The following is a 19689-nucleotide window of genomic DNA, read 5'->3' on the forward strand; positions in this document are numbered from 1 at the left end:
GTTTTTGCCAGGATGGTCTCGATCTCCTGACCTCATGATCCACCCGCCTCAGCCTTCCAAAGTGCTGGGATTACAGGCGTGAGCCACCGCGCCCGGCCGTAAATCGTTTTTATACATACCTTTAAAACATGCAAATGCTTATTGAGTGTAGTTTTCTGTGCTGGGTATAATGTTTTCATGTATTTCGTTTAATCGTTTCAGCAATCCTGAGAGAGATTATTGTTCTTATTTTACAGATTCAGTTACTGAAGCAAAAAGTAACTTGCTTAGATCTGATAGCTAATAAATGAAAAAATCATTATCTTTTTTCATAATACGATAACACATACTGTTAAGTCAGAAGGCATTTTTATCATCACTATAAACTTGGAAATGAAACTAAGAGAAAGGAGCGTAGTGTAGAACCAGGGCTACTTGGATTTAAGAAATAACTGTGTGAAGGATTTGCACAAATTTGCTTAATAGGCATTCTGGTTAATTAAATACCAAATGAAAGGAAAATATGCTGTCACTAGTGTTTTTTTCCCATGTACAAACAAAGAGATGTGATGTGATTCTTCACTTTTTGTATTATCCCAATGGGTGAAGTGGGAAAATATACTGACCTTTTTATCTTGGAGACTGACCTCTAGAAAGTAGGCTTGTTTATGTACCACTTTAACAAAAATAAATTCTTAAAAAGTAATCATGAGAACTACAAACATCTTAACATTTTACAGCCAGAACGACTTAATTTCAGAAATATTGAAATAATCACTCCATCAGTGAAGTGACATGGCTGAGATCAGTTATTTAATGACAGAGGCAGTACTGGAACCAGAGTTTCCTGGCCATTTGTTCTCTGCCTTTCCTTGTTCTCCTACATAGCTTGTTAACTCAGGCAGGTCAAGAGAGAATAAATATTACAGTGCAGGTTGAACATTCCTAATCTGAAATTTTGAAATTCAAAATGCTCCAAAACCCTAAACTTTTTGAGCACCAACATGACACTCAAAGGAAATACTAGAACGTTTCAGATTTCAGATTTTCAAGTTAGGAATGCTGAATCAGTAAATCGCATGAAAATATTCCGAAATCTGAAGTCTGAAATCCTTCTGGTCTCAAGCATTTCAGATAAGGGATATTCATCCTGTACTTAAGGGTACCCTGGTAAGTATTTGCATCAGCGAGCCTGAATATGTATGAATGGAACTAATTTGTCCAGAAAATAAAATATACTGGAAAATGTAATACATTAGGCTTTCTAAAATTTTAAGTTGCCATTGCCTTTGTAAAAGCTAGTGATTCATATTTATCATCTAGCCAGTTTTAGAACTCCCACCAAGTTCAGCCTGCTATTTATTTCCTCTACCTTGGAGACACTTGTATGGGGATTCCATATCGAGCATATTAATCCCTCGAAACCCCATGTCTATCACTTAATAACTATTGCCAAAATTCTCTTTCTGTATATATCACTTCTTTAAGTGCGTTTTTCACAAGATTCCTAAATTGTTTAACTGTATCAGTTATATGCTTCTAAAGTAGAGAGATAAATAGCTTCCTTTCTTTCTCAAATAGATTTTCTTTGAATATGTTCTAAATTCCCAACCCCAATCTAAAACAAGAGTCGATATTGTATATACAGTTTTTTAGGTAACTAGACTTTTAAAAAATCTACAATTAATTTTTTTTTTTTTTTGCTTTACTTTTATTTTCTTTAACTATTTTGGCTTCCATCTTAGTGTTCTGACCCAAATTTGGTTGCTAAGAGTTTAGAGAAGAATTTTTATTTAGAAAAGGGCAGGGTCTGTAAACCCCAGTATAAATGCAAAACTTGGCTGGTGTTAGGAAAGGGATAATTGCTCCGTGGGAAAAAGATGAGGGCTGCTTCAGGCTGGTCTCTCCCAGTGTCAGCAGCCAATGTGGGGGCAGGTGTTCCCTTCTTTTTATTGGTAATAAGCATTGGGAGGCTGGGAATTCAACCTGGAATGAAGGTTAAAAGGCTTTCTCTCTCTCTGTGTGTGTGTGTGTGTGTGTGTGTGTGTGTGTGTGGTGGTAGTAGTAGTACTAGTAGTAGTCCCCTTTATTCAAGGGCAATATGTTCTAAAACCCCCAGTGGATGCCTGAAACCATGGATATTTCTGAACTGCATATGTACAGTCATGTGCCATGTAACTTTCCAGTCAGAGAAGGACCTCATATGATGATGGTCCCATAATTTCAGAATGGAGCTAAAAAAATTCTGTCACCTACTGAGATCATGGCCGTCCTAATGTCATAGTGCAACACATTACTCACATGTTTATAGTGATGCTGGTGTCAACAGACCTACTGTACTGCCTGTTGTATAAAAGTAGAGCATATGTAGTTATGTACAGTACATAATACTTGGTAACAAACAACTGTGTTACTGGTTTATATATTTACTAGATTTTTAATTGTTATTTTAGAATGTACCCCTACTTACCAAAAAAACCCCAAAACTGTAAAACAGCCTCAGGCAGATCCTTCAGGAGCAATTCCACAAGAAGACATTGTTACCTTAGGAGATGACAGCTCCCTGCCTGTCATTGCCCCAGAAGACTTTCCACGAGACAAGGTGTGGAGGTGGAAGACAGTGATATTGATGATCCTGACCCTGTGGTAGGCCTCGGCTAATATGTCTGTTTGGGTCTTAGTTTTTAACAAAATTTTTTTTTGTTTTAGAAGTAGAAAAAAGCTTATAAAATAAGAATATAAAGTATTTTTCATACAGCTGTACAATATATTTGTGTTTTAAGCTAAATGTGATTAGAAAAGAGTTAAAAAGTTAAAACTTAAAAGTTTATAAAGTAAAAAAGTTACAGTAAGCTAAGGTTAATTATTGAAGTACAAAAACTATTTTAAAAGTAAATTTAGTGTAGCCTGTGCATAGTGTTTATAAAGTCTACAGCAGTGTACGATAATGTCCATCCGAGGCCTTCACATTCACTCACAGTTTCACCTGGAGCAACTTCCAGGCCTGCAAGCTCCATTCATGGTAACTTCCCCATACAGATATACCATTTGTTAATCTTTTATGTCATATTTGTACTGAACCTTTTTTATGTTTAGAGACACAAATGCTTCCCATTGTCTTACAGTTGCCTGCAGTATTCAGTAAAGTAACATGCTATACAGGTTTGTTGCCTAGGAGCAGTAGGCTAGACCATATAGCCTCAAAGGAATATATGTTGGGCTCTACCATCTAGGTTTGTGTAAGTACACTGTATAATGTTTGCACAATAATGACATGGCCAAATGACACATTTCTCAGAATGTGTCCCCGTCCTTAAGCAACACATGCCTGTACTGTTTTTTCCTACACGTGTATACCTATGATAAAGTTTAACTTAGAACTTAGGCACAGTCAGAGATTAACAACAACAATAATAAAATAGAACAATATAGCAATATACTGTAATAAAAGTTATATGAATATGGTCTCGCTCTCAAAATACTGTATTGTACTATACTCATCTATTTTCAGACAACAGTCAATAGTGGGTAGCTGTAATTGCAGAAAGTGAAACTGCAGATAAACGGGGAGTATTGTATTGTATATATGTATATTTAGGATGTGTATACACATGCACATATACATACTGCATTAGAGTTCCCTTTGAGGCATTATAGTTGCTAAGTCATTTTTGTTTTAATATTTAGTGTCAGTCAAAAGAAAAAAATAAAAGAAAGTGAATATTTGGTATATGTATTTGGAATTGTTCACATTCATACTGGTATAGTCAGCACCTTCCTTCAGTAGTATTCCCAAGCAGGCATGCTTCTCTCGGGGTTACTCTGTATTCTAGCTTACCATTAGGTTACGTTCCTCTTCCTCGATGCCCTATTATAGGAGGTGAGTTTAAGTAGGTAAAGTTACCTCAAATGTCTACTTAGAGTTATTTATGTTTTGTAAAGGTAGCCCTAAAGATATGTGCTACTTTTCAGTATTTGTGTCAGACCTCCATTTTACTTTAAAAAAAAAATGTGAAAAGTCCTTACCCTTGATGGTACAGAGTCAATTAATAAGTACCAGTATGATATGTCCTTCATAGGATTTAACTTCTTAGGAGGCTTACCTGTATATCTTATTGAGAATGAAGATGCTATAATTTTTAAAAACCAAAATTGTCATTAGAGATTGTTTTTTGTTTTTACCATTTGTCATTAAGTTTTTATTTTCTTAATTTCTGTCTCATTATTTTTGAATCATAAATTCATATCCTCTAGCAATACCAAGTGCAAGGTCCACATGACATTTCTTAGATCTGAACCATTTTCTGGATAAGTATTGGGACTGCTTGAGTTATAATTTTGATTCTTTAATATTAACTATGATAATAAAATGTATTTATCTTTGCTTAGTGATTGAAGGGAAGGTCTAAGAAAGTAAGATAGTTCATGAAGAGGAGTCACAATTTCTAGGGATATATTTTCTATGGAAAAGAAACCTAAACAGAAGAGGGAGGAGGTAGGGATGGGGACAAGGAATTGAAACTAAGGAAGGAAATTGGAATTAAGAGTGGTCAGAGGTAAGAGGAGAGCCCAGAGAGTGTAGCGTGTTGAACTTATTATAGTATCAGATGAATAATTCTACTGGTGGCTATATTTATTGAACCCTCACTATGTATCAGACACTTTATAAAGCATTTTGCATGCATCTCATTTTCTATAAAGTGAGCATATAATTTATTATTTAATATATGTGATTATATCAAGTGTGATAAGTTAATTTTATGTTTTTAATGACTACATGCACAATAAAATAATCATAGAATAAACAGTGGCAGTAGCAACACATTTAAAGGACGCCTCATTAGACTGTCACATTCCATTTCCTGACTTTAGCTAAGTAGATTAAGCCTTGAAAGAAAAAGACTTTTTTCACCAAACTTTATGCAAATAGGAAGAACACAATTTGTAACTGGAGTCCAGCTGCTTGTGTTACGATAATCATGGAATATAATCTAACAGCATGTGTCTACTTGTTGTAGTAGGACTTGAAAAAAATGAAAATAGTTTTGAGGAATGTAGGTTACTAGATCAATTAACATTAGCTTATTAACATACTCCATTACTCCCCTTCATTTGATATGTTATCCCATATACTTATATGTACATCAGGTTTTCTAACTTTTTAAAAATAAAGACGGGGTCTCACTGTGTTGCCCAGGCTGGTCTCAAACTCCCAGACTCAAGCAGTCTGCCCGCCTTGGCCTTCCAAAATGCTAGGATTACAGGCACGATCCACTGTACCCCGCCTCTAATTTTTTTTCATAATCCTGCCATGGCTTATATAATTTCTTCTTTTTTTTGAAGCGGAGTCTCGCTTTGTCACCCAGGCTGAAGTACCGTGGCACACTCTTGGCTCACTGCAACCTGTGCCTTCTGGGTTCAAGTGATTCTCCTGCTTCAGCCTCTTGAGTAACTGGGATTACAGGTGCACACCACCATGGCCGGCTAATTTTGTGTATTTTTAATAGAGATGGGATTTCACCATGTTGGTCAGGCAGGTCTCAAACTCCTGACCTTAGGTGATCCACCTGCTTCAGTCTCCCAAAGTACTGGGATTACAGGCGTGAGTCACTGTGCCCAGCCACATCTTTTTTTTTTTTTTTTTTTAACCAACACTTTACCCTGACAGATTTTATGATTCTTATATAAAAAAATATATACCCAGGGTTTCAGTACTAAGGAACGAAAGTGATATATTTCCTTCTTAGAAATTTTACTTTTAGTAGTTAACATTTCTTTAACACCTTTTAATGTGCTGGGCATTGTTCTAAGAATGTTACACGTATTATTTCACTTGAGCCTCACAATAATCCCACAAGGTAGACACTATTATTAATTCAGTTTTTAAAAGTGAGGAAACAGGCAGAGAATATTTTGCCCTTGCTTACAGGGTATCTAAGCCGTGACTTGAAAAATTACCACTGTCAGTCCAGTTGAGCAAACATTTGAGTAACTTTACAGTGGACATGGTGATGTCAGAGATACAAAGATAAATACATGGTGACTATTTGCAAGAAGCTTATATTCTTGAGTATTAACTTACACATCTTCGTATTAATTATCTATTGCTGAATGACATTACCCCCAAATTCAGCAGCTTAACACAAGACACATTTATTTTCTTATACAGTCTCCGATGGTCAGGAATGCTGGTTCTGGCTCAGGGTCTTACAGTGTCCAGTCAGGCTGTCAGCCAGGACTACTGCGTTCTCTGCAGACTTACCTGGGGCTGGGGGGTCAGCTCCCAGGTGCATTCCTGTGGCTCTTGGCAGGTGGTGGGAGGCCTTCTCCATAGGGCTACTCACAACATGGTTTTTTCAAAGTGAGATCACACACATGGATACACACACACAGAAAGAGAAACCAAAACGGAAGCCACAGTCTTTGATAGCCTAATCTTGGAAGTGATACACCATCCTGTCTGCTGTATTCTGTTGGTCATACGCAGACCAGCTCTGGAACATTGTGCAAGCAGACTGCACAAGGGTGTGGTGGGGACTCCTGGGGGCCTGCTCAACACTGGCTAAGACAGTCTTAAAGGTGGGTATGGGGAGAAAGGAATGAGGCTAAGGGAAGACTAGGGACATCATAGCAGGTGAGGGGATGAAGTGTCTGTAAAAAACAAGGTGGTTAGAAAAGCAAAAGGCTGTCTTGATAGGTAGAATCATGTTTAAATAGCACAGTCTAGCATTTTCAAGGATTAATCCTGGTATTTCTTGATTTTGAGTTATATGTGAGTCTCTGTGGTAAACACTGATGAACAGAAGTGAAAATGTCAGTCATCAGTAAGGAGCTCAGTGATCTGGAGAAGCTAACCTTTAGATTGAGTAGTTCTTTTGTGGCTTGTTGAGTTCAGAAGAACCAGGCAATGGAATTGTGAAGACAGCACAAGAAGAGGTAGAGGGTGGAGGAGGAACCTGTTTCTGGGAGGGTAGAAAGGCAGGAGACATGAACTGCCTGTGGGTTGGTACTACCAGGACATGATTATGTTGCTGCTCTTGGGTGCCTTGGATAGCAAAGATGTTTTCATCAGTAACATGAAACTGGATTTTCATTATACAGTTTTTTCCTTCTATCACTCCCTACCCATGAATTACTTGAATCTGTCGTGGTTTCCAGGCCTACGTATCAGAATCACCTGGAACTTTTCATACAGGTCCATGGCTGCAGTCGATATATGTGGAATTAGGATCTTAGAACAAGGCCTAGGATGCTGCATTGTAAACCAACTCTTGAGGAGATTTTGTTATTGAGAGCTTAGAGGTTTTGAACACCCAATTTTTAAAAAAGTTTTTTTTGTAATAGACTTATAGCTATCTTATGGTGTATAATAGTTAATATGGGAGATTGAGACTTATTAAAATTCAGTATAAATGACTCACTTATTTCTAAGAGCATATAATAACCCAGTTGTTTAAAAAAGTGACTGTCTTTTAACAGATTATATTAAATTTATCTTTTGAGAATGTTTTCTTCATTTGTATGTGGTATTAGCCATAGAAAATTATCCTTATTAAATTATAATACAGTTATCCCTCAGTATTGTCATCCAAAAGACCACTGGGCTGGCTGAGTAGTAGAAAGGATAGTTTTATCAGCAGTATCAATTTGCAAACCAGGAAGAGACAGTCTCTGCCATGTGCATGTGCATGTGCAGAAGACACTGTGTCTTCATAGAAGGGAAGTTGAGTTGGGTTTTATTGCCTCTCAGAGTTTGTATTACACAATAGAGTCATACATATTCAGCAGGTTTGGGGGAAAAGCTATACATATTTATGAGAGGAGCTGAGTGCATGCTCAGTGGGTAAACATGCGTAACATGCATTCTGTGTTAACTTTGGGGCAAGGTTTTAGCATTAAAATAAGGTAGAATTTGACTACGTCAAAAGGTGAACTATGGGACGCAAAGGCAGTCTGTGCGCAGTCTCTGTGGTATGCTGTAACTGTTAGAGACTGGCTTAAGGTCTACAATTGCTTATCAGAAAAGAATGTTTGTAAGGCTGGTCCTGTGTCTAATCAGAGTTGTGGTCTGGGTTGTAAATCAGTTAGGGGTGGTCTGATAGCTCCTATTGTCAGGGAGTTTAGAGCCATAGGACTTTAGAAATTTGCCATGCCACCTGGGCCCTGAGCCCTTGACCTGTAGGTAACTTTGCTTCCTTAATCTTAGGGTCAGTCTTAGTTGATAAAGAGGTGTCTATTTTGGTCTCAGAGTATATATGGAGGATTGATTCTAGGACCACTGCGTATACCAAACTCCTGCAGTGGCCCTGCAGGACCCCTGGATGTGAAAAGTCGACCCTGCCTGTAGGCGGGTTTTGCATCCTGAGAGTATTTTTGCTCCATGTTTAATTGAAAAAAAAAATTCCACATGTATGCAGACTCGTGCAGTGCAAACCTGTGTTGTTCAAGGGTCTACTGTATCTTAAAAATTCTAAACATTTTAGTTATATTAAATCTGAAGTATATGGGAGAATCAAACGTTAAAAATGTTGATGTAAAAATGTTAGGTGAGCAGCTATTGGAATTTCCACCTCCCTTCTTGGGTAATTGGAGTTCTGCTATTTTTTTTTTTTTTTTCCTAAAAATAAAGATTTTAAAGAAGTAATAGAATCCTTGAAAGTCATGTATTTCCCAGGCCTGTTTCCTCACTTATAATACTATCTAATGTAAACAGTTTTCATATTGATTAAAGGAGAGCTGATCTAGAAATGTTATGAGTTAAGAAAAAAAGTTTAGAAGTTTTACTAGGAGTTAAGAAAAATGTATGCATTTGTACATAAACTTGTTTCTTTAATCTTTCAAGTTAAGCAACTTTCTTTTTCAAATGGGACTTCTTCAGACTTTTAATATACTTATTTGTAGGGTAAGGTTTAGAACCAAGAAAATCTTTGCTCTCTGAACACCTCTGACCTCTTAGACTTAGGCCTTCTTGAAATATGGTTTAGGAAACTTGATTCAATATTTAAAGATTCCTTCCAGTTATGAAATTCTCTCTCTCTCTCTTTTAATCCCAGTACAGCATAATTACTTCCTTACAATTAGTCAGAATGATATTTAAGGTGTGATTACTGTGACTTTACTTTGCATTATTTGCAGTTTTCCTGGTTATGCTTGTATTTCCTGATCTGTCATTCATTTGGTCACCTATTTATATTTAGTTTCAGGAATGTATTATACTGAGAATTTCATTACAAGTTATGCTCATTGGTGTAAAAAGTTTAATGTTCAGTACTTAGTATAAATATCCCATGGAAATATTATATCATGAGATTGTAAAACATTTTATTCTTCATTGAGAAGATTTTTTAGGTCAGTGATTCAAAAAACCATGAATCAAAAAAAATATTTTTTGTATGATACATTTAATTTAAGATGCTTGAGGGCACACAATAACAATTAAAACCATTGTATGGTTACTGTTATAATTTCATACTAGCTTCAGATTTTGACATTTAATCCTTACACTTTTTATCTGAGTAAAAATCACTGGAATTATAATTGATTAATTATTCAGTTAATCAGTTATGGGGAAGAACAAATTGAATGGCATCTTTTAGGAAGATAGTGCTGTGGCTTAAATATAGAGCAATTTTTGAACTATTTTAAATAGCTTTAACCTGATTTCTTTAAAGCAAATGATATTTTGATTGGTTTTAATTAAAAACCTGTTTTTCTAAGGATCGTCTTCTATTTAATTATGGCTATTGTTATTTACAGTTTGAAATTATATAATTAGCAAGCAAAAGGGTATTTTAGTTTAAGTGGGTAATAAACAGTATCGCCATGAATTTTAAGATGGGCACTATGTTAAAGCAGCTCTTGTGAAGGTGTCATAATTAAGTTTAAAAGCTAGTATTTCTGAGCAAAGGCAAAAGTAGAAAACTATTAAGTATCTACAGTAGCTTTACCTTATGTATTAAATGTGGTTGCAGTTGATAAATACAATTTATTTTTAAATCTGGTTGAAACGTTAGATTAAAAATAAGAAGAAAATGTCTTTTATGTTTACCTTCATTTTAGCCTTCTTTGTTGATTATTTCTTGGTGTAAAGTTTGCATCTGGTATCATAATCCTGTCTAAGGAGCTTCCTTCAATATATTTTGTGGCATAGATCTTCTGACAGTTGATTCTCCGAGCTTTTTTCTTTCTGACAAATAAATGTTCATTTCACCTTTAGTTTTGAAAGACATTTCTGTTGGATATACATTTCTGGCTTTATAGTTTTTTTTCCCCTTTCAGTATTTTAAAGATGTCACTCTATTGTCTTCTGGCTCAGAAGTTTCTGAAGAGAAGTTTCCTTTACTTTTTATATTTGTTCCACCGTTTGTAATATGTCTTTTAACCTCTGACTACCCTCAGTATTTTCCCTTTATCTTTGGTTTTCACTCATTTCACTATGATGTGTCTAGGTGTATGTGTGGTTTATTTTTGTTTTGTTGTTTTTTGGTTCTTGGAAGTGGGAGGTATTTATCTTGCTTAGGATTCTGTGAGAGTCTTGGATTTGTGGTTTGATGACTTTTATTATTTTTGGAAAATTTTTAGCCACTTTCCCTTCAGGTGTCTTTTCTTCTCCATTGTCTCTTTCTTATTCTGGACCCCAATTACATATATGTTAAACCATTTGAAATTGTTCCATATCTTTTTCTCTAAACTTCTGGCATTTTCATTTGGCTCTTAGAATTTCCATCTCTACTGAGATTCCCCATCTGTTCATGTGTGTTATGTGCTTCTTCCCCTAGAGACGTTAACGTATTAACAATAATTATTATAAAGTCCATGTCTGGTTATTCTACAAACTGGGCCATCTCTGACTCTGGTTCTATAGATTGCTTTATCTCTCAACAGTGAGTTGTTTTTCCTGTTTTTGAGTGCTTATAATTTTTTAATTGAAAAATCTCACTAAAGACTGAGGTACATAGTGTTTATGTCTGGAGATGGTCTGTTGCTTCTGTTAGACCAACAGTGTGAGAGTTGATTTAATCTACTTAAGAGTTGAGCTGAATTTGAATTTAGTGGTTGTGGTTACCTTCAGCGCACCGCACGCTTCACATTCTCTGAAGGTTGCTGTTGTTGCCTTGTGTTTAGGGTGGGAGCTCTGTACTGCAGGGTTATTCTCGGTGGCCATGCTCCATTGTAGCTTTCAGCCATTTCTTCACAAGTATACCTCAGAAGGGGCCTCCCCCAGTGGTGGAATGCTGATGCTTGTTACTTGCTGCTGGGCCCCTGAGGGGAGCTGTCCTGTTTTTGTGTTAGGCATGCTCTGTGTATGGGGATCTCAGGAAGTGGGGAGCTTTGTCAGCATTCCTGCCTTTCTGAACCAGGGTGGCCAAACTCTTCTTACATTCGTGATTGTTCTTAGGCAGGAGTTTCCTGTTCTTCCATCAGCAGTAACAGACCTCTGCTTGGAATTGGGTCCTGGATCCTGGATGGTTTTCTGCTTTTCCCCCAGGAATAGAGGTTTTATTCTTCTCCCCTTCCCTGAACTGGAGTTCTGTTATAGCTTTGCCTGTCCCTTTAGGGTGACAGGATTTGCTGCCCTCCCCTAATGGCTAAGGCTTTTGCCTTGAATAAGAGAAGGGTCGCAAGAAGCAAGATTTCTGTTTCCCCAGCAGCCAGTGTCACCTCCCACAGGCCTACACTGCCAGTGGTGGCTCTCTCCAGTCCCGGCCTATGATCCAGTCTTTCCAGGGAGCACCCAGTAAAGACCTGTGGAAAAGCACTTGCAAGCGAGTGTGCATTTGTCTGTGTCACTTGTGTCATTAACTCAAGGCTGGTATGTTAACCCATGCTTGGTCTTTAACAATCTGTAAAAATTGTAGCGGATTTCTTCTTACCCACTTCTATGTTGCCCACTGCCTGCTCTTGTGCTTTACCAGGTAACACGTGTCCCCCACTCTTTTGCATCCTCACCTCACTAATGAGCTAAGGAAAAGTTATTATTTTATAATTTTATCTTTTTCTCATTGGATGGGAGTGACATTTTTTGCAACTTTTTATATTAAAATTTAAATAGAGTAACTCAACTGTTTTAGTAATCATAGATTTTAAATTCAACAAAATCATGGATTTAAGAAAAAATCAGGGACACTACAAACCTGAAATTAATGCATGCTGGGCTTAATACCTAGGTGATGGGTTGTTAGGTACAGCAAACCACCATGGCACACGTTTACCTATGTAACAAACATGCACATCCTGCATATGTACCCTAGAAATTAAAACAATAAAATAATTTTAAAAAGAAATTTAGATATTTTTAGAACATGGTCAGTAATGTAATTGTGCAGGTAATCTTCACATTTTTGTACTTGTTATTTTCCTACTTTTAGTTTCTTTATTGCTTGCTTCTCACCAACGTTTGAACTGTTTGGTAGATGGACTAAACGTACGTTTTTATACTCCCAAACCTAATGGAATTATCATTTATCCAGGTGTTCACACAAGAAATCTGGGAGGCCAGATATCACACCTCCCTCATCTCTATCATCCAGGCCATCTGCAAGTTCTAAATATTTCTCAAATTATTTTCAATCCCAAGTCTAGTACAAAAATCCAGGCCTTAATTTATCTTTGTACTCTTTAAAATTGTTATTATTTACTCATTTATTATCATTACGTTTTTTTTTTTAATAGTGACAGGGTCTCTTTCCATTGCCCAGGCTGGAGTGCAGTGGCACGACCATAGCTCACTGCAGCCTCAAACTGCTGGGCTCAAGCAATCCTCCTGCCTCAGCCTCCTGAGTAGCTGGGACTATGGGCTTCTGCCACCACACCTGGCTAATCTCTTTGTACTCTTGAAATATTCTTATAGTCTCTCATCTCCACCCAGTCCCACTTTTCCATATCTACCAGAGTCATCTTTTTAAAAGGAGATATGATTCTATAACTTCCTTATTTAAAGCCTTTATTGGGTCCCCATAATCTTCAGTTTTTACCAGAATTCTTCGTTCTGTATGGTCTATAAGCCTCTCCTCTTTCTTCACCAAAATTACTGGCTCTAGCCAGAGTAATTTTGACTTGTTTTTACTCAGTGTTTTTTAGACATCTAGAGAAATTCATACCACTGTAATTTACAGCCTCATCTTTCCATATTTTTTTATTTTAGTCAAACCCAGAGTTCTTGCAATTTCATATTCTCTATTATATACAATTTCATGATTTGAACATTGTGTTTTAGAGAAGTGGTTTCTCATTCTTGGCTGTACAGGAGCATAAGAAACGTTTAAAATTGGGAAACTTTCAAAAATTCCAGTGCCCAAGCTACATCCTAAACCAATTAAATCAGAATGTCTGCAAGTGGTATCAAGGCATCATTTATTTTAGGCTCTCCCAGGTGACTCCAGCATACAGCCAAGTCCCACCTCCCACTCCCCACTCTTACTGCACCTTCAACATGATTATCTAATTTGTTTAAATCTTGTTAATTTTTAAAAAATTCATGTGTGGTGATGACTCTTCTTGGGACCTTTCTTGACAACCCACATCCTTGCACAGGGCTATGTACCCCATAGCATAACCTGCATACTGTACTCTTTAGAAACTGAAGAATTAGAACATATGTAATTGAAATATCATTAATTGAACACTCAAAGTGCCAACTCTTCCTAATATATGAAACCACCTTGACTGTAATTTTCAATGGGGGATGGGACAGCCAAGCCCAGCCCAGGAGTCAGCAAACTTTTTCTGTAAATGCAGTATTCTGCTTTTAGCAGTAGTGCTGCAGCCTTGACCTCCTGGGCTCGAGTGATTCTCCCGTCTCAGCCTCCTGAGTAGTGAGGACCACAGGAACGCACCACCATGCCTGGCTAATTTTTTTATTTTTTTGTAGAGATAGGGCCTCATGCTGGTCTTGAACTCCTGGGCTCAAGCAGCCCTCCTGCCTCAGTCTCTCAAACTGCTGGGATTACAGGAGTGAGCTACTGTGCCCAGCTTCTTGATTTTAAAAAATCATTTCAAATCTAAAAACCGTTCTCAAACACTGTGCAGAGTCAGGTGGTAGGCTAGATGTGGCTCATGGGCTATGTGTTGCCACCCCTTGATCTGTATAGCACTTTTTCAAATTGTAAGTGTATCATCTCTCTGAGAGTCTAATCCCCTATGTGGGACGTGTCCCCAAATTCAGAAGTCATTGCTGGTAGAAAATGGGAGCAAGTTCTACACTGGATTTGCTGGTATAACAAAAAGCTGGAAATAACCCAATTTGGACACAGATTATTTAAATATATAATATGGAGCATTTCTATAAAGAAAGTTGTGGTATAAAGAAATAATATATATGAGATATATAAATGGTATTTTCAGCTTGATTTCTAGAATGTTTAGTATACAGTAAGTGTTCAGTATTGACTTGCTAATGACTTTTAGTAGAGAAGTTGGATTCTCTGTATTTTTGAGGATTAAAAAAATAATTAGTCTCATGAGATAGGTTTTGTTGTTTTAATGACTTTTGGAGTTTTAAAAAAATACCTCTTATGTAACTTTATCCTAGAGTAGTGATTTCTGTCTCTACTGCATACCCAGTATGCATTCGTTCTCATGAGCAGCCCAAGTGTATTAGATGCTCTACTACACTAATGGTTATTAGTGTAGTAGATAACTAATGGTTATTAGTGTAATAGAGCATCTTCTCCTTTGATAAAGAATAGAATGAGAGCCAGGCATGGTTGTACATGCCTGTAGTACCAGCTACTCAGGAGACTGAGACAGGAGAATCATTCGAGCCCAGGAGTTTGAGTTCAGCCTGGGCAACACAGCAAGACTGCTATCTCTTTAAAAAAAAAAAAAAATGAAAAGCTAATTTCTAAAAATATTATATTTGCAGTAAAAATGTGTGTAAAATATTTCAGACTGGTTGTTTAAAATAGTAAATAATGTATAAAATAGTGTCGTTCATCTCATATCTCTAAAAGATAGCCATTGTTAGGTATTCTTCCATTTGATTATACGTTTTCTGTACAGATATGAAAATGTACTTTTTTAAACAAATAGGATTATACAATACGTACCATTCTTTAACTTGTTTTTACTCAGTATTTTTTAGACATCTAGAGAAATTCATTTCTCATAAATAATGTTGTCGAAGGATTAAAAACAAAAGCACAGAAGATAATTTTTTAGTGGCTTGGCAACCAGAGCTGATGAAAGTTACAGATTGGGAGCAGAGCTATTTCTAGTATTGTTTGGAGGCTGGAACAGATCATAACTCTGCTGCCTTTCACCCCACCAAAAAGTAACGCACTGCAACAATCCAGACAAAATTAGTCTAAGGTGAGGATTGTAGATAGTCTTGAGTGGGGAATTGTTACAAAAGGAATTTCTGAGAGATGTTCAGAAAGAAGGGATATTCCCTTCCAGAGAATCATGGTGATTATAGGCATGAGATGTTTCAACGTTTCTGTTGTTTTGTGTATTACATTTCTTAAATGTTTGTTTTGTGTTTTTTTCAGCACTAGCAGAGTCTCTCTGGCTTCCTCCCCTCATTGTCACCCATTTGCTAGAAGCTTGGATGAGGTGGGGTATGGGTGGAGAGAGAAAACTGTGAGCCTCTGGGTGTTCACTTTAGCATAGACAGTTTAAGGAAAGGCTGTGATAGTCCACTCCTGTCTTTTTACTAGGTGTTCTTCTTCCCAGGATCTTAGGCATCTGCTTTTGCTGTAGTCCTTAGGATCCTGCAGTTCTCTTCACCTGAACTAATCCAGTAGGTTTCATGTATTTGCCAATAGTGATTGGGCTTTAGACAGTCTTGCTTATCCAGAGTTGATCAAAATCTTTAGAGGCCCTCTTCACTCAGGAGGTTATGTTGATCTGTCAGGTAATTCAAAATAATAGTAATAACACAAAACCTAACATAACTGTAAATATTCTCAAGATAGTCCATTTTTTCCATCATAAAGAGTATGATTTTTTAAAAGAGAGAAAGAAATGTAAAAGTAAATCTGACATTAGGGTACTTTGTTGATGTTGAGTCTGATGAAGGAATAATCTTGGACTGGTCATTGGAGGACCATTTAAGATTCTGTTTTAATTTTATGATTATTTTTATGCCTTTGGTTTTTATAAAACATTAAACTGAAATTTTACTTTGCCTTCTATTAGGTAGATTTATTGTTGAGATCATAGCTACATATTCAGTAGTCAAACAACACTACTTTTTTTATAATGTCAGATAATCTCCTGTTCATAGTGTTAAATATAGTCAATAAATTATTTCCTCTAATTGTATTATAAGAACTTTTTAAATGGGCTCGAGGTACAAGGTGGATTGTTGACTTTTGTACCGAAGAGTCTGTGGTTGTTGCAGAGCCTTTCCTTGTCTCAGGGTAAATTGAGAGAGCTCCCTTGATGAAAATATACACCCCCATATTATACTCCCTTATATTTTTACTTTATTAGGTTCACTTAGGAAAACTGTATCTTTCAATATGCAGATATCTTCTGAGCAAGTTGGGGTTTTTAAATTTTAATGTATTTATTATAAATTGAAGCCATGTGTTTGAGAGTGATGGTCTGAAATACTGTTTGCCTGAATGCTGGAAGAGAAAAGCCTCTAAAAGGCAAACACTGTCTGTTTTTCCGTAATCACTAGCTTCTATCTCTTATGCCATTGAGAAGCATGCATGGTAGCTGAACACACACTGTAAAATATATCAGATGTCTCTTCTTTGAAATAATTTCAAATTGCCTGAGTCCATTCTATGTGCCAATTCTTAAGAATTTGGCAGGGTAAAGCTGATTTTTAAAAAAATCTTTCTATTCCCTCTTTCGTTTTTTAAAATTAAACTTTTTATTTTGAGATTATAAGAATCGCAGTTGTAAGAACCAACACGTAGAGAGCTTATGTACTCTTTATCCAGTTTGCCCAATAGGAACATCTCAGAAATCCACAGTATAATATATCAACCAGGATATTGACATTGATGCAATCCACCAACCTTATCCAGGTTTTGCTAGTATTTCATGTACACTTGTACTCTTCTCTATATGTATTTAGCTCTATACAATTGTATCACTTACATGTATATCCACCACTGTAGTCAAAGAAGAAATCCATTACCACAGAGATCGCTCAGTTGCTTTTTAATAACCATACCCTCCTTCCTTTTTAAGGAGTTTTTGTTTTGTTTTAAAATTCTTAGTCATTTGTGGTCTTGACCTAATTATTTTTCAAATTTATATCCATGCTTTTAAATTTTTTACCTTTTTAAAAAAATTGGTAAAAACATATCTGATGAAACACACTCACTGTTGGCTGGTCGTGGTGGCTCACACCTGTAATCCTGGCACTTTGGGAGGCTGAGGCGCGCGAATCACCTGAGGTCAGGAGTTCGAGACCAGCCTGGCTAACGTGGTGAAACCCTCTCTCTACTAAAAATACAAAAATTAGCCAGGCATGGTGACGGGCACCTGTAATCCCCACTACTTGGGAGGCTGAGGCAGGAGAATCGCTTGAACCCAGGAGGTGGAGGTTGCAGTGAGCTGAGATCACTCCATTCCAGGCACCCCTCCACCCCAAAAAAAGGCACTCACTGTTTTCTCCACCCTCACACAGATCACTTCTGTGACAAGTGATGTGTGGTTTTTTTCCCCACACCAAGCAATTTAGGATACCAACTGGGTGTCCTACAGTTCAATTCAGTTCTGACATCTACCTGGTGGTGTTAGCATCCAGTCCCACAAGTTAAAGGCACAGTCCCAGAAACGACTCCCATTTAGACACCAGTAGAAAGCCACTTCACTGGTTATGGTTACTGGTTGATTTTAAAGGTTACAACTTGAGGCCAGGTGTGGTGGTTGTCGCCTGTAATCCCAGCACTTTGCGAGGCTGAGGCAGGAGAATTACTTGAGGCCAGGAGTTCTAGATCAGTCTGGGCAACATGGGCACATCCTGTCTGTACAAAAAATATTTTTATGGCCCACATGTGTAGTTGTAGCTACTGGGAAGACTGAGGCAGAAGGATCACTTGATCCCAGGAGATGGAGGCTGCAGTGAGCTATGGTCATGCCACCGCACTCCAGCCTGGGTGATGGAGCAAGACTCTGCCTCAAAAAAAAAAAAAAAAAAAAAAATCATATGGTATTCATTTGTGATGGTTTATTTCACTTAGCATAATGTCCTCAAGGTTCATTCATGTTGTAGCATGTGACAGGACTTCCTTCCTTCCCTTTTAAAACTCAGTAATTTTTCCATTGTATGTGTACTGTGTTTTGTTTATCCATTCAGGGACTCTTGAGTTGCTGTCACCTCTTGGCTATTGTGAATAATACTGATAAACATGGGTGTGCCAATATCTCTTTGAGATTCTGCTTTTAGTTCTTTTGGGTATATACCCAGAAAGTGGAATTGTTGGATCATATGGTAGTTTTGTTTTTAACTTCTTGAGGAGCCTCCATACTATTTTCCACAGCAGCTGTATCATTTTACATTCCTACCGACAGTGTATATCCATATTTAACGATATTTAGATACATAGGTTTTGATTCATCCATTTTAATTCTATTAATGACTATTTTATTGACTTTTCTTTTACAATTGATAGTGACTACCTAGCCCAAATCACAGATGAGATACTTTGTATTATGGAATGTTTGCATATCAAGGATGACCCTCAAGGTAACATCTAAATATTTTAGAGTCAGCTCTTTCAGGTATCAGTGAGAGAATCCTTACCTGAATAGTTTAAGTAAAAAGAGGGATTTTATTACAAGGGAACTGGGATGTGACATTGAATCTAAGGATGGTAATGTGTCAGGGCCTTAGAAATAACTCATTAAGGGACTTGATTCTCTCTTGTCTTTGATGAATCTTTTTCTTTCTTGTACAGTGGCTTTCATCATGCGATGATGAAGTAACTTCACAAATTTTGAGCCTTTCAGCTTTAGCTACCCAAAGAGCAAGGACGCTCAGTTGACCCCAATCCAGAAGTCCCAGGGGAAGGGGACAATTGGCCCAGCTTGGATCTCTTGCCTTTCTTTCATACCTCACTACAGTATGGTCAGGGAGAAGGAGTCAGTGCAGGGACATCTGTGGAAACTATATGGAGTGACTGGGAGGCAGTCAGGTGGCCAGAAGGAAAGGGAATGAGTGTGGGAGAGTGAATGAAAAGTGCGCTTGTCCACTGTCTCTAAGCCGAGATGTCAGTGAACAGTCGATTGAGGTCACACTGGGGAGATAATATTGGAGCTTGAAAAGTTCTCGGTAAGGAGCACTAAGATGACTAGAGGCAAATGATTTTTTTTTTTTTAAATCTGACTGATTTTTTAGTATACCAAGTTCAGGGCCACAAGGAGAAAATGCCTGAAATTCTTAAAAATAAAAGGTAAAAATAATTGACTGATTTCTGGAATGATTTGAATTAGAATTAGAAGGTAGTTAAAAACATTCTTAACACTGTTATTTAGGGTAGAAAATAAAAGATTCTATTTCAAATAGGAATTAACTTTTATAATTTATCCTAAGAAGTTTACACATATATCAGAGGTTTAATATGAAATTGATGGATGATAGCTATATAATAGGGACATTTAGAAAAAAATTAGAATATAGTGTTAACCTTTTGAAGCCATAGGAGGAATATTTCCCCATCAGGCGTCAGCAATGATGGTAAACCTTATAATGTATTCTGTGCTGCTTGTGTCAGGCACGGTGTGAGACATTTTTCTATGTATTAT

At 37.0% G+C, this 19689-nt stretch overlaps 1 protein-coding gene across 1 annotated transcript in view; it reads left to right on the forward strand.

Annotated features, from left to right (window-relative positions):
* The window catches only part of TMEM170B (transmembrane protein 170B), a 40677-nt gene that overhangs the window by 11020 nt on the left and 9968 nt on the right, over window positions 1-19689 (forward strand). The window lies entirely within an intron of this gene.

The sequence above is a fragment of the Mandrillus leucophaeus genome, unplaced genomic scaffold, assembly GCF_000951045.1.
Source record: "Mandrillus leucophaeus isolate KB7577 unplaced genomic scaffold, Mleu.le_1.0 Scaffold36, whole genome shotgun sequence".
Taxonomy (NCBI): domain Eukaryota; kingdom Metazoa; phylum Chordata; class Mammalia; order Primates; family Cercopithecidae; genus Mandrillus; species Mandrillus leucophaeus.